The following is a 13,281-nucleotide window of genomic DNA, read 5'->3' as shown; positions in this document are numbered from 1 at the left end:
TCATTGAAAGCCACTGCAGTGGACTGGCCTGTTGGGTCTCCTTGAGGGCAGATCACTGTACAGATCAGCCATTAATAGGCCTGCCACCCATTGCTTCTGATGCCTAGCTTTCTTTTCCTCCTGGTTTGTGTTAAAGCAGACCAGAGGATGCAAGTCAAGGGAGTGCCCGTGTCCCATCTCTAATCTTCGGTGGCCTGAACTACAAGTCTATAGTCACAGGCATGTTCTGTAGTAGTTTTTCTAAGGTAGACAATGCCCATGAGGAAAATTATATTCTCACTTTAAAACTTTCTTTCCCTTTGGTCTGAAAGGGAGGTTTTTTTCTACTTACTGTATACTTTGCTGATGGCGAAGTGAATCTAGCTATGAGATTATTATTTAAGTTCTTATTTTGGCTATGCTATTACAGAAAAATGTTAGCCATCTCTTTTATAAGGTCTAAAGATTAAATTGTGCGTCCTACAGATTCCTTCATAATAGATTTAGTTTCCTATCTTGAAGAGAATATAGAAATGAAAGAACAAGTTGGGCTTAGAATAGAGAAATGAGGGAGCAAGTCCTAGATCGCTTGCTGACAATAGCAATATCACATGAATACTTAGCAAACAGTTTCAACCATTAGATAACAACTTAAGAAAACATTTACCAGAAGGTCCAATGCCTTCTATAAATTTTAAGAATCATGTATTTGAAAATACCTCTTAAATATCTAACATGGTGTAGTTTGTTTAACCAGCAAACTTAAGCACAACCATATAAAATGTTTTTAGTTTCTTTCTACCTACAAGTTTAAAACATATGATACATAGATTCAGGTCACTCAAATTAAAATGTATCTTTGATTGATTTTAGCAGCTTAAATTTATGGACAATCTTATCTATAAGCCATTTAAAATAAGACTCTTAATAAAATTTCCCCATGTAGACATACAATATGTACACACATTTAACATAGCATAATAGACCAATATAGCGTTTTTAATAATAGCTTTTAAAATCTTTAACTCTTTTTGTAGATTGCCAATTGATTTGAATTGCTTTTTTAGTAACCTCAGTTAACCATACTTTCTCTCAGTTGGTACTGTTAATACATTATTGGCTTCATCTGTTTACAGAGCCATCCCAAAGTACTGAATACAATGGAAGTGGCTGGAAAAAGTCCATAGGAACCCATAGGAGGACAGCTACACACAGAACCAACAACGCTTTAGTTTTATGAGCAGCAAATCATATATAACTGTGGATGACAAAAGACTTTAAGTCGCCATGTTTAAAATTATAAACTCATAGACCAAATTTGATCTTGTTACAAGGTGATTATTCAAATCTTTGAAAATAAGCACATATTTACATAACCCATAGATCTTAATATAAATTCAGCTGTTTTTGAACAATTAGAATTTAACAGACATCAAGAGAACACAATAGATTACTTTAACACATTGCTTTAACAGAGCATTAGAGTTTAATTCTATGTCAAAGATAAATTGAGCTTCCTGTGATCTTTTGCTGTGAGGTTTCCTTCCTTTACCTTCTTTCATATTGGTGACCATGTTTCTGTGTTTCTGTGTGTAACACATCTTTAAGCATCTTTTGCAGGGCAGGATGAGTGGCAACAAATTCTTTCAGTTTCTGTTTGCTATGAAAAGTCTTAATTTCACCTTCATTCACAAATGAGAGCTTTGCAGGATATAGTATTCTGGGCTGGCAGTTGTTCTCTCTTAGTACCTGGGCTATGTCTCGCCATTCCCTTCTAGCTTGTAGGGTTTCTGATGAGAAGTCTGCTGTGAGTCTAATTGGAGATCCTCTAAGAGTAATCTGACGTTTCTCTCTTGCATCTTTTAGGATCTTTTCTTTGTGTTTCACTGTGGTGAGTTTGATTACAACATGTCGTGGTGAGGATCTCTTTTGGTCATGTTTATTAGGGGTTCTATAAGCTTCCTGTACTAAGATGCCTCTGTCCTTCTCCAAACCTGGGAAATTTTCTGCTAGTATCTCACTGAAAATGCCTTCTAATCCTTTCTCCCTCTCCATGCCTTCAGGAACTCCTAGAACTCGAATGTTGGGTTTTTTAATAGTATCCTGTAGATTCCCGACAATATTTTTTAGATTTCTGATTTCTTCTTCTTTTCTTTGGTTTGCCTGTTTCCTTTCCTGTTCTCTGTCTTCTAAGTCCGATATTCTCTCTTCTGCTTCGCCCATTCTGTTTTTAAGGCTCTCTAATGTGTTTGTCATTTGATCTATTGAATTCTTCATTTCATTATGATTTCTCGTCACTATCAGAGTTTCTTGTTCCACTAGTTGTTTCATTTCATTTTGATTCCTCCTTAATATTTCATTTTCACGAGAGAGATTTTCTATCTTGTCCATGAAGGATTTCTGTAGTTCAAGAATTTGTTTTTGAGAAGTTCTTAATGTTCTTAGCAATTTTTTGAGATCCGCTTCTTGCATTTCTTCGATCTCATCATCTTCATAATCTTGAATTGGGGTGTCTTTTTCATTTGGGGGCGTCATAGTGTCTTCCTTGTTCTTGTTAGCTTGGTTTTTGCGTTTGTTGTTTGGCATGTTGGAGATATTTGGTTTCTTCACTGTGGTGTTTTTTCTTGTTACACTATGGCTCCTTATTAAGTGGACTGTCTGCTTTCGGTGGAGCCTTAGAGGCTTGAGATGAGTGTGGACTGAGAGCTGTGTTTGGTTCCTCAGGGCTTAGGGTGTGTCAAAGATGACACTCCCAGGTTAGGTGTGGTAAATCTCTCTTTCTTTTTTTGATTCAAAAGGGAAGTAATTCCGCACAGCTGAACGTAATTGGAGGTAGTAATTAGCAGGCAAATGATATACCCACAGGAGCCAGAGATCAGAAGCTCTTTCCCAAGGACCACACAGGGAATCTCTGCTGCCCTCAGTGTGGGCTCCAATTCTCCTGCAGTCTCCCACTGGGTTGCCAAGTTAGATGCTAATCTCCAGTTATTTCACCCCTCCCCCCAGAGTCAGGTTTTTCTGCTAGGTTCAGGGCTGGTGCAGACCTGAGGTCGCCCTGCTTATGACGTATGTCCAAAATGGCGCCTGCTCTTTGTCTTGCTCGCCTTTGAGAGGTGAGCGGAGAGAGAAAGACTCGTGTCCGTATCGGTCACTTTTTTTTTTTCCTCTCTCTCTTCTAGTTAGCCTGGTGAACTTTTCCCCACGGAGTTTCAAGCCTCGTTCCCTCTAGCCTCCTCTTTCCGCTTGCCCGCTGGTGTCTCGGGCTATGGAGGTTCGGCTCACCTCGCGTTCCAGCGCTGGTGCGTTGAGTCTGCCGCTGTTGTCCCGAACTTGGGCTCCCACGCTCTCCACGCAGGTCCACTGTGAATCACTAGTTCCGAAAGAGTTTCCTCTGCTGTTTCTTCCCCTACTCTTCCTTGACCCTGCAGTATCTCCACTTATATTAACGTGTGTCTTGACGAACTATCAATGTGCTTCCTTCCTATTCCGCCATCTTGGGTTGCCCCTTCCTCTCCTCTCTTCTCCCCTCACCTCCCTTCCTCTCCTCTCCTCTCCTCTCCTCTCCTCTTTCTTTTTCAAATCCATCCATTATATGTTTTAGAGTTTCTGGTTTGGGTATTACTCACAATTCTCCATTTACCCTAACTCTGAGTTTTCTTTTAGTGCTTCTTTAAATCCTTACCTAAAATTTTTCTATTAATAAGTAACGTAAGAAGTACACATTTGCCAGCCCATTCCTTAATCTTGTTTCCAAAGCTCCCTGACCTACTTGTTAATGAGCAAAGTAATGAAGAAAGCATGGTTTTTACACTTCAGAATGGTCATTTTGATGCTACTTTGTCCAACTGGCTGCTTTAATGCACTTGCTATATCTGAAAGGCCCCTGAATAAACAGAAATTTCCACTGTGAGTCTGTGGAAGACCTGACTACCTGCAATGGGTGGCTAAGCCAGGAGGCGGTGTCCTCTCAGCCCTAGCATGCTAGCCTCAGGCGGCCCACAGGGACAGAGCCCAGGTCAGTGTGAAGTGGAAAAACCAAAGCTTGGAAGTTGGTACCTGTTCTAGGTGTTCTCGCTAGCCTCCTCCCTTCTCCTTCCCTTCCCTCTCATCCCTTTCCCTCCCACTCAGTTATCAGGACCGGCTTCCTGGCTGTGTTCCTAAGAGTTATCTGCTGTGCTTTTCCCTCCAGTTGTTTTAAAAAAAAAAAAAACAACTTTATGAGGTATAATTTACATACTATGAATTCTGCCCTTTTAAATGTACAATGCTGTAATCTGGCTGCAAAATGTGCTCACCACCCCTGTAAGTTTCCCTCATTCACTGTTAAAACTCAATCCTTTCCCCAGCCCAGGCAACGACTTATCTACTTTCTGTCTCCACAGAGCTGCCTTTTCTGGACCTATTAGATAAAGGGAATCATACCCCTGTCTAGTTTTGACACTGCCTTTTATCTCCAGTGAGAAATTCCAGATTCAGCCTCAGTTCTGTGGAAACTGACCCACCAGGCACAGGTTCACAGAGCTAGTAAATGACAAAGCTCTGACTCAAGTCCAAGCCTTGTGATTCCAAATTCTTTCCACTCCTTCCTGTTTTCCTGATCTGGATACATTTTCAATGTTGCATGGAAAATTTAATGATGGCCATTTAAGAAAAAACCCACAAAGATCCTCAGCCTTCTGGGTCCTAGCCAGTGTGTCCTACAGTCTTGTGCACAGGGACACTGAGTTAATGACTCTTTCCAGCCACCAGAGGGTGCCCCAAAGATCTATCTTTGAACAGACTGTGGCTTGCATGGTTGAGTTCATTAAGAACTGTCCTGTCTGAGTAATTGCAAGTAGCAAAGGAGAGTAAAAACACATGAAATTTTCTTTTCAGGATTCTCAAACAAAAATTTCTTTTTAAAAATATAATAAAAAGGAAAAGTACACTTAAGAATCTGGTGTTCTTTTTTTTTAAGATTTATTTATTTTATTTGAAAGACAGAGTTACAGAGAGAGAGAGAGAGAGGTCTTCCATCCACTGGTTCACTCCCCAAATGGCTGCAACAGTCAGTGCTGCGCCCATCCGAAGCCAGGAGCCAGGTGCTTCCTCCGGGTCTCCCATGTGGGTGCAGCGGCCCAATCTCTTGAGCCATCTTCTGCTGCTTTCCCAGGCCATAGCAGAGAGCTGGATCGGAAGAGGAGCAGCCAGGACTAGAACCGGTGCCTATATGGGATGCCGGCGCTTCAGACCAGGGCATTAACCTGCTGCGCCACAGCTCCGGCCCCATGAAGTGTTCTTAAATTGTGATAATCCAGAATGACATATCAGTTAAGCAAAATAACATAGACCCTGCACCGTGATGCAACAGGTTAAGTCGCCACTTGTGATGACAGCGTCTCATATCGGAGTGCAAGCTCACATCTCAGCTATTGTGCTTCCTTCTTCCAATCCAGCTTCCTGCTAAAGTACCTGGGTGGGAAGTTAGGATGGGATTCTAGGCTCCTGGCTTCAGTCTGGTCCAGCCTCAGCTGTTGCAACCATCTGCAGAATGAACTAGTAGTTATAAGATCTCTCTGTGTCACTCTTTAAAATTGATTGATTAAAAAATATTTCTAAAAAACAACTTATAAAAGATAAATTAAGGTGATTTTGCACAATGAAAATTCTTTGAGGGAGAAGGGAAGTGGAAACTCTATTCTTTTTTTTTAACTTTTATTTAATGAATATAAATTTCCAAAGTACAGCTTATGGATTACAATGGCTCCCCCCCCATAACTTCCATCCCACCCGCAACCCTCCCCTTTCCCGCTCCCTCTCCCCTTCCATTCACATCAAGATTCATTTTCAATTCTCTTTATATACAGAAGATCAGTTTAGTATATATTAAGTAAAGATTTCAACAGGGAAACTTTTTTCTTTTAATTTTTATTTGCGAGGCAGACAGAGTAAGAGAGAGACAGTGCTCCCATCTGCTGGTTCACTCCCCAGATACCAGCAATGACTAAAACCTGAACTGGACCAGGCCAAACCTGGGAGCTGGAAATTCAGTCCAGGTCTCCCACATAGGAGACAGATGCCCAGGAGCTTTAGCCTTTACTACTGCCTCCCAGGGTATGCAATAACAGGAAGCTTGAGTCAGGAGCCAGAGACGGGTGTCAAACTCAGATACTCTGATGTGGGCTACAGGTGTCATAACTGCTAGGCTAAATACCCACCCTGGTAACATGTTTTTAAAGGAAGTTACTTAAATCTAGTATTTATGTAGGTAGAATTACTTGAATAATACTTGAGTGTGACAACTGAATTTTTCTTTTGAGAAATAGTTTTATTGTGATGTCTTCCCAGCTACCTGAACTAAAAGTGACTGAATTGTCAATTTTGACTTCATAGTCTCCAGGATCTAAAGGGCAGATGTGTCTCTTGGCTTTTTCCTTCAAGGGGCTGCTTAACAGCCAGAAGAGCAGCTTCTGGGAGCATGTTCCATGGAAGTTGACGAGTTGTGCTGAGTGCCATCTGCCCTTATTGAAGTCACTGGAGCCATATATCTGGTGATGCTGTGTCTGTGTCTCCTTCATGGACTACATGATTCCCCAGAATCCTGGTTATTACTGGTGAATCAGCACTAAGAAAGAATCACAAGACTTGGGGCAGGCATTATGGCACAGTGGGTTAAGTTATGGCTTAGGATGTCCACAACTCACATTGGAGAGCCTAGGATCAAGTCCCATCTCTACTTCCAATCCAGCTTCCTGCTAATGTGCCTGGGAGGCAGCGATCATGACCCAGGTACTGAGGCTGGTTTGAGAAGCACTGGCTTCTTCCATTAATGGAGTTTACAGCATCTGATGAGATGCACCAACAATTGGGCTACAAATTGCATTCATGAATATCATTGAAAAGGATAAATGACCTAGAAAAGAGGATGTTTAGAGCTTTCCAAAATAGCAAATCTTCAAGTACTTTCCAAACATCTAATTCTGCACAATTAACTAGCAGGCTAATGAGAAAGCAAAGCATGCTGGTCATCTTGGTAAAGTCCTTGAAAGTTCTGGAAGGCAGAATTTTACTATAGGATTCCATCACAAATGACATGCAGTTAAAATGTGGGCCACCTGACAGCCTCTGACTAGAAAGTATGATGTCTATGTAAACTGATGAAACCCTAAGTCAAAATATCACTTTCATATTGTGGTAAAGTATTTATCCATCTATTTAGATATCTATATCTATATCTATATATATGTTTATATAGATATCTATATCTATAAATATATATATAAATATAGATATAGATATAGATATCTAAATAGATGGATAGATACTTTTACTTTACTTTTTACTTTCACTTTACTTTTACTTTATATATATCTATGTATAGATATATATCACAACATTTACTATTTTAACCACTTGTTCGTGTGCAAATCAAAAGCATTAAGTACATTCATAGTGTTGTATAACCATCACCAGTGTCCGTTTACAGAATGCTTTCATTATCCCAAACAGAGACTCTGTACTTGTTAAACAGTAGCTCCCTACTCTCCTACTCTGGCAATCAAGAAATGCCCTTTTTATAAACATATTCATTTACTGTCTTGGCAGCTGAGAAAGGTTGATATGCACAAAGGGAAAGTGGAGGCATATCTGAAAATTTGTAAAACTGTAAGAGTTGGTAGAGTAGAAATCATTAATCCTAATGTAGTGAACTTCAGAATACCAGCTAACAGTGACTCTTCCGAGAGGTGTTTGCTGAATGAAGCTCCCACAGGAGGGGCAGCAGAAGAGACAAAACAAGGAAGCTGAAGAAGCTTCTAAGAACACAGAAGACGTTCAGGCAAGCTGGTAAGTGTGAGGCCTCTGGGGCTAAGGATGAGGGCAAGGCATCCAAAAAATATGTTAATTGTCTTCTGAACTCTGAACATTATTCCAAAGCAAAAATGTTACCATCTGGTATGGTTTGAGTGCGTCTCCCAAAAGTTCATATATTAGACTTTAATTCTTCAGTGTGGCGGTATGGGGAGGTGGGTCATGAGGGCAGACCCAGGTGATCATGATCATGAATGATCTGTGTCTTTCTCATGGGAATGGATTACTATGGCAAGAATCTGCCTTCTCTTTTTCTTCTCACAGACTCACTTCCCTTCTGATGTCTGCCACGAGTTAAATCAGCACAAGACCCTGGCCAAGTGCAGCCACCCAATCTTGGACTTCTCAGCCTCTAGAACCATGATCCAAATAAACCTCTTGTCTTTATAAATTACCCAGTGTTAGATATTCTACTATACCAGCAGAAAATGGACTAAGATACTACCCAAAGGAACACTGCTCCACAATTTGAAGTGTTACCAGGAGAGAATGGTTTGCCCCAGTTCTTCCTGCTGACATAGTAAAGAATTGCAGTTCAGTGACACAAAAGTAGGTGCAGCAAAGCAAAATTTATGGAAATACATTCCAGGGGAGGAATGAGCCAATCAAGAGAGACAGCCCCATTTTTCCTCAGTGTTTGGGTTTTTATCCCTGAAGCATGGCATTGTGCTTGTGATGTGGTCTTGGTGTCTGGGATCTGGGATTTGTATACCTTTGGACTCTCTGGGCATGTGACTTCCCATGAGGTTGGTAAATCTCATGGTGGAGGAGGGGAGACAAAACCACAATGCTAATTACATTATAATGATAGTATAATGAAGCAGGGTCATCCTCATGTCAAGCTGAAGTCTTGTTGTTCCTGCGCCATAAACTGGATTGTTCTGGTTTGGCTGAGTTCCCATTTTATCAGGATACATTAACCCTGAGCTATACTGCAAAGTGAGCAGGCTTGGGTGATGTTCTCATGTTCATTCCCCAGTCACTCATGTCTGACTTTCTGTCTAACAAAAAATACTTAAAAATACAATGAAATCGCTAAGCTAACCACAATTTATACTTTTAAAGAAGAATGTACAGAAAAACATTACTAATGAAGATATTAATTGTGATATGGTCTATATTTAATTTGGACTCACAAAGTTTCTTTATGCTTTATGGTCAGTCTTGGGAACTTACTCTAACTGGCTGCTTTCCAAGATCTGCTGCTCCTTTAGCACAGGGATTTCTTTGGGGAGGAAATACATAGACTTAAAGGCTTTCTAGGCTCCTCTCCCCCAAGGCATTTTGCTAATGTGTACCAGAACATTCCTGAAAGGAGAAAAAAAGGAAGAAAAGAGAAAGAAATTCTTTGTAAAGAGAAGACTTTGCCTATGGGCACTTTGAGCACAATTGCCTCCTATTAATCTGCGACCTACTTAAAGAAAGCGGAAATAGCACTTATGTGCCTGTGCCTGGTGCTTTCTACACTAGCTAAGAGTCTTGTGAACATTTACTACGTGCCAGGCATGTTGCAAAATCCTTTCATTTGCTCATCCTAATTACCCAGTAGGGTAGAGATCATTTTTATGAATGTTACATATTTTGAGGGAGCTGAGGCTTCAACTTGCCTGGAGCCCACAGCCGAAAAAATGGGTGAGCCAGAATTTGAATCCTGGTAGTCTGACTCTGTAGGCTTGGATTAAACTACACTGATATAATTCATGTAAAACCTGTATAAGGTGTAACTTTTTACCTGTGTTTTATAAAGAAAACCAGAGTTTAGCTCATTGGCTCAAGGTTGCAGGTATTATGTGATGGAGATGAGAGTCAGGCCTAGTGAGGTTGGACCTTGCAGCCCTTGGTCTCGTTGTTGTGGGGGATTTTTATTCCAGGTGCTTGCCACTAGAATTCTTAGTGCTGGTATAAATAAATTTTATTTAAAAGATGAGAAAATAAAATAGAAAACAAACACACATGCACGTGCCCACACACACACACACGTGTGAATAGGTTGCTCCACATAGAGATACCCATCAGGAGTGAGAAGTGGGCCCAGAAGGAAAAGGGGGTTGGGGGTGGGAAAAAAGATAGAGCACTTCAGCACTTCCTCCAGTTGTGGTCTTGGAGCAGGGTGGGGGTGGGGGGGTAGCTAAGCATTTCCAGGCACCTCTTTGATGAGGTTTGTGGGGAGGGGGATTGTCTCTACAGATGTAAGTCACCTGGGAGTTTTATGATACTTCCATAAAATTCCATGTGGAACTTTATATACATAGTTCCATGGGCCTTCCCCCCAGGTCTCAGATGAAACATCTAGATGCATCCTGGAATAATGGGGTGTTTTGATTGACAAATAGGAGAATAGAATTGCATGGGATGAGAGCTTGTGACTTGCAGATACCTCCAGCTCTTCTATCCTCCCTAGCTGCTTGCCTAGCCCATATCACTGCCATTAAACACATGGTCTGCTAGCTGCTCCTCTTCCCAGAGGCCACTTTAAAAACAGAAGGGAAATTGAATTGTGCAGCAAAGGCAGTTTGCTGGCAGTTTATCACTATCACCAACCTTTTATTGCTGGCAAGGCTCCAGGGTCTGATAGATCTTTGCCCCTCCCTGCAGTCTCTCGAAGGGCACTTGCCATGAGCTTCGTATCAATTGCGAGGCTTGCTTACGTGTTCTGTGGCACTGATGGGAACTGCCAACCAACAGATGTGCAGGGTCCAGATGCAAGAGCAGGGAACATGCGATAATAAATTTACAAGCATTTTATGGAATGCTTAGGGGCCTAGTTACACTGAAGCATTTGTTTTTTCTCTCAGGACAAAGAAACTCAGACAAGGTGAACAGTATAATTTAGGACTGGAGCTATTCTTTATACTCGGTGAAGTTCTCGCAAACTTTGTGACATGATGCAATCATCAACCACAACGTGATGTTAAAGTTGGATTAAGAGAGAGAAAATACATATATAATAATATATATATATAGCTAACATTCATAAAAATGTCAGAACGAATAATGCTTATTATAGACTTTGTACTTTAATGTTTATTATAGAATAAGTGACTATTAGAAAAGAATGGTTATAGTCATCTCAAAACAATTGTACTCTTAGTCTCGGAGCTGGTTACAAATAATTAAGGAAAACGTGTGTTCAGTAAGTTTTAAAGATACCCTTTGGTAATACCTTTTAATATGAGCAACTAGTTAGGTAATGTGAACAATTGATGCTAATATGTGTACATTTTGGGGTCCTCTTAAATGGAGAGCATGACTAAAACATCTCAGGCAATGCTGCAAACACATTAAAGCACTTTCAGAGGGGAAGACTGCACAGCCCAAGTAGCTTTTGTTTCACAGTGATATTTAATGGCCAAGAAGAGGAAGTTGAGCAAAGCAAGTTGACTGCTGAGTCCATATTGAAAAAGATCCTTACAGGAACTGAGTCCTGCTGAGTTGGGAGCTTAGCTTGCTTTCTGCCTGTTTACCAAGGACGAGAACAGACTGAAAGTTCAGAACTCAGTGAGGCAGTTAGAGCCTTCCCTTGAAGAAGGTGTAAGCGGGCCACGCTGAAACGGCTGAAACCATGTTCTTATCAGAAGCTGCTGTAAGGAAGTGCTTTCTTCTCTTCACACGTCACCTAAGCCAGCCGTTTCCATTGCCTTCCTCTGAAACTTTCCACTGCTCTCATTTCAAGACCAGTTTGTTTCTGTAGGGTAAGAGGTCAGTAAAGACAACAAGAGTTCCCGGTCACCAAGACAGAACTTGCTTCTTGCAACAATGCTTTGGGTGCTTGTTCATTGTCGTCCTGAACTGCCTCTCCTTTTCTTAAGAGGGAGTTTGTGCTCATGAAACAGCTCACTCAAACATCACCCGAGATGTTTTGGCCCTCCTTGTTCTTTCTCTCCAGCATTTCTGCCCCACCTGACTGCTGATCACTCTTTTATTCTGCAGTGCAGGTGGAACCTTAAAGCAGCTGTCCAGAAGCTCTTCCCGCAATGGGAAAGAGCCAAAAAGGCTGCACTTCAGTGAGAGGGCAAAATGTCACTGTGAGATTTAGGGTATGGAAATCCAGTTGCAGGAATAGAAAAAGTGGGAATGTTGAGTTGAAATTTAGAAATAACAAGGCAGCTTACGGGGAAGTTCAGACTCACTAGAGACCATATGTGTTGCAGTGGATTCATTCTGAGATGAGGAGCGTGGTGGGGGCAAGAGGCACAGAGTCACCACACAGACCCCGGGAGTAGGGTGAAAGCCTGCCAGAGGCGAGCAGCCCACAGACTCGTTTATTTCAGTTGGTACAGCAGCCTAAATAGCCAAGACAACCAATCCGGTCAAGGGGTGGTTTATGCCCTAACCAATCACAGCCTGTTGCCAGGCAGTATCTGAAGCCATCCAATCACAGCCTCCCTGTTGCCAGGCAGGCTGTGTTGCCAGGTGGGTTTCAAAGCCATTCCTGAGTAACTGACACTCGCTTGCCAGTGTCCATCTTGGCATGGCCTTCTCATTCCACCACACATATGAGCACAAGGATAAGTCAATATCTAAAGTTCTGTAGCTGGAACCAAGGAGAACCTTGCATCAGCAGTTATGCTGCACGGTGAGGGCTGGGTGGAGCAGCAGACAAGATAGCAGCACAGAGACCCTTGACTAGTAGGGCGTTGGAGCTGGAGGCTGAGACTGGATCCACCACTATGGATAAGTGACCCTAGCCCTACTGAGCAAGGCACCAGCATCAGTTCTGGGGCCTAATACTTCCCACCAGAACTTGCCCTATTTAGTTTCTGTGCATTTCATTTCACTTCAGGCCTCCTCTTTGACTGCAGGTTGACCTTCTTTTTCTTCCTTAATCATCACTCTTCATCCTAACTTTTGTTTTTCTTTGTAGATTCTTCCTCCTTACAGTTCCTGGCTTCATTATTCACTATCTTCTGATGGTTCTGAAAATGTCGTTTCCAACCCTGTTCTGCACCTACATTTTGAGTCTGTGGTTTGAACAGTCTCCTGTACTATCCTCATGGGTATTCCATTGTCACTTTATCAAGCTCACTGTCAAACTGAAATATGATATATGCTCTCACCTCCTATTCCCTCCCTCTTGATTCAAGGTATGGAGTTTTTCTGGTCAAAACTCAGGGAGGCTTGTGCTCCTTTCAACTCAGTGCAATCCCTATGCTAGAATGAACTACACTTCTCTTCAGGGACTTCCAACTGCTAGGGATTGCTGGGCACTTGAAGTCACCCACCCTAGGGGAGTCAGAGCAGAGCCGCTGGTTCTGGCCCCTGTGGGTATGGTTAAAGTCAACGACCCAGCAGCATTAACCCACTGGCTGGGCATGAGCACATTATTTCTTTAATTCTCTGCTTTAGTAGCTCACATTTGAGAGCATTTAAAGATTGGTCAGTTCTCATTTATCCCCAAGTACCCTGACCCCCTTCTTGTTTACCTAACTGAGGACTTTGGCATTTCTTTATTCC

General features: G+C 41.8%; 1 protein-coding gene and 1 long non-coding RNA gene across 3 annotated transcripts in view; both read left to right on the top strand.

Annotated features, from left to right (window-relative positions):
* MCM9 (minichromosome maintenance 9 homologous recombination repair factor) overlaps nt 1-13,281 on the top strand; it is a 216,631-nt gene that overhangs the window by 139,289 nt on the left and 64,061 nt on the right. The window lies entirely within an intron of this gene.
* LOC133757075 (uncharacterized) lies at nt 7,489-8,221 on the top strand. The gene is made up of 2 exons (XR_009865563.1): nt 7,489-7,803; nt 8,092-8,221. It is a non-coding gene; the product is annotated as an uncharacterized LOC133757075 (long non-coding RNA).

The sequence above is a fragment of the Lepus europaeus genome, chromosome 3, assembly GCF_033115175.1.
Source record: "Lepus europaeus isolate LE1 chromosome 3, mLepTim1.pri, whole genome shotgun sequence".
NCBI lineage: Eukaryota > Metazoa > Chordata > Mammalia > Lagomorpha > Leporidae > Lepus > Lepus europaeus.
Note: the sequence above shows the minus strand (reverse complement) of the source record. Positions and strands in the feature narration are given on the sequence as shown.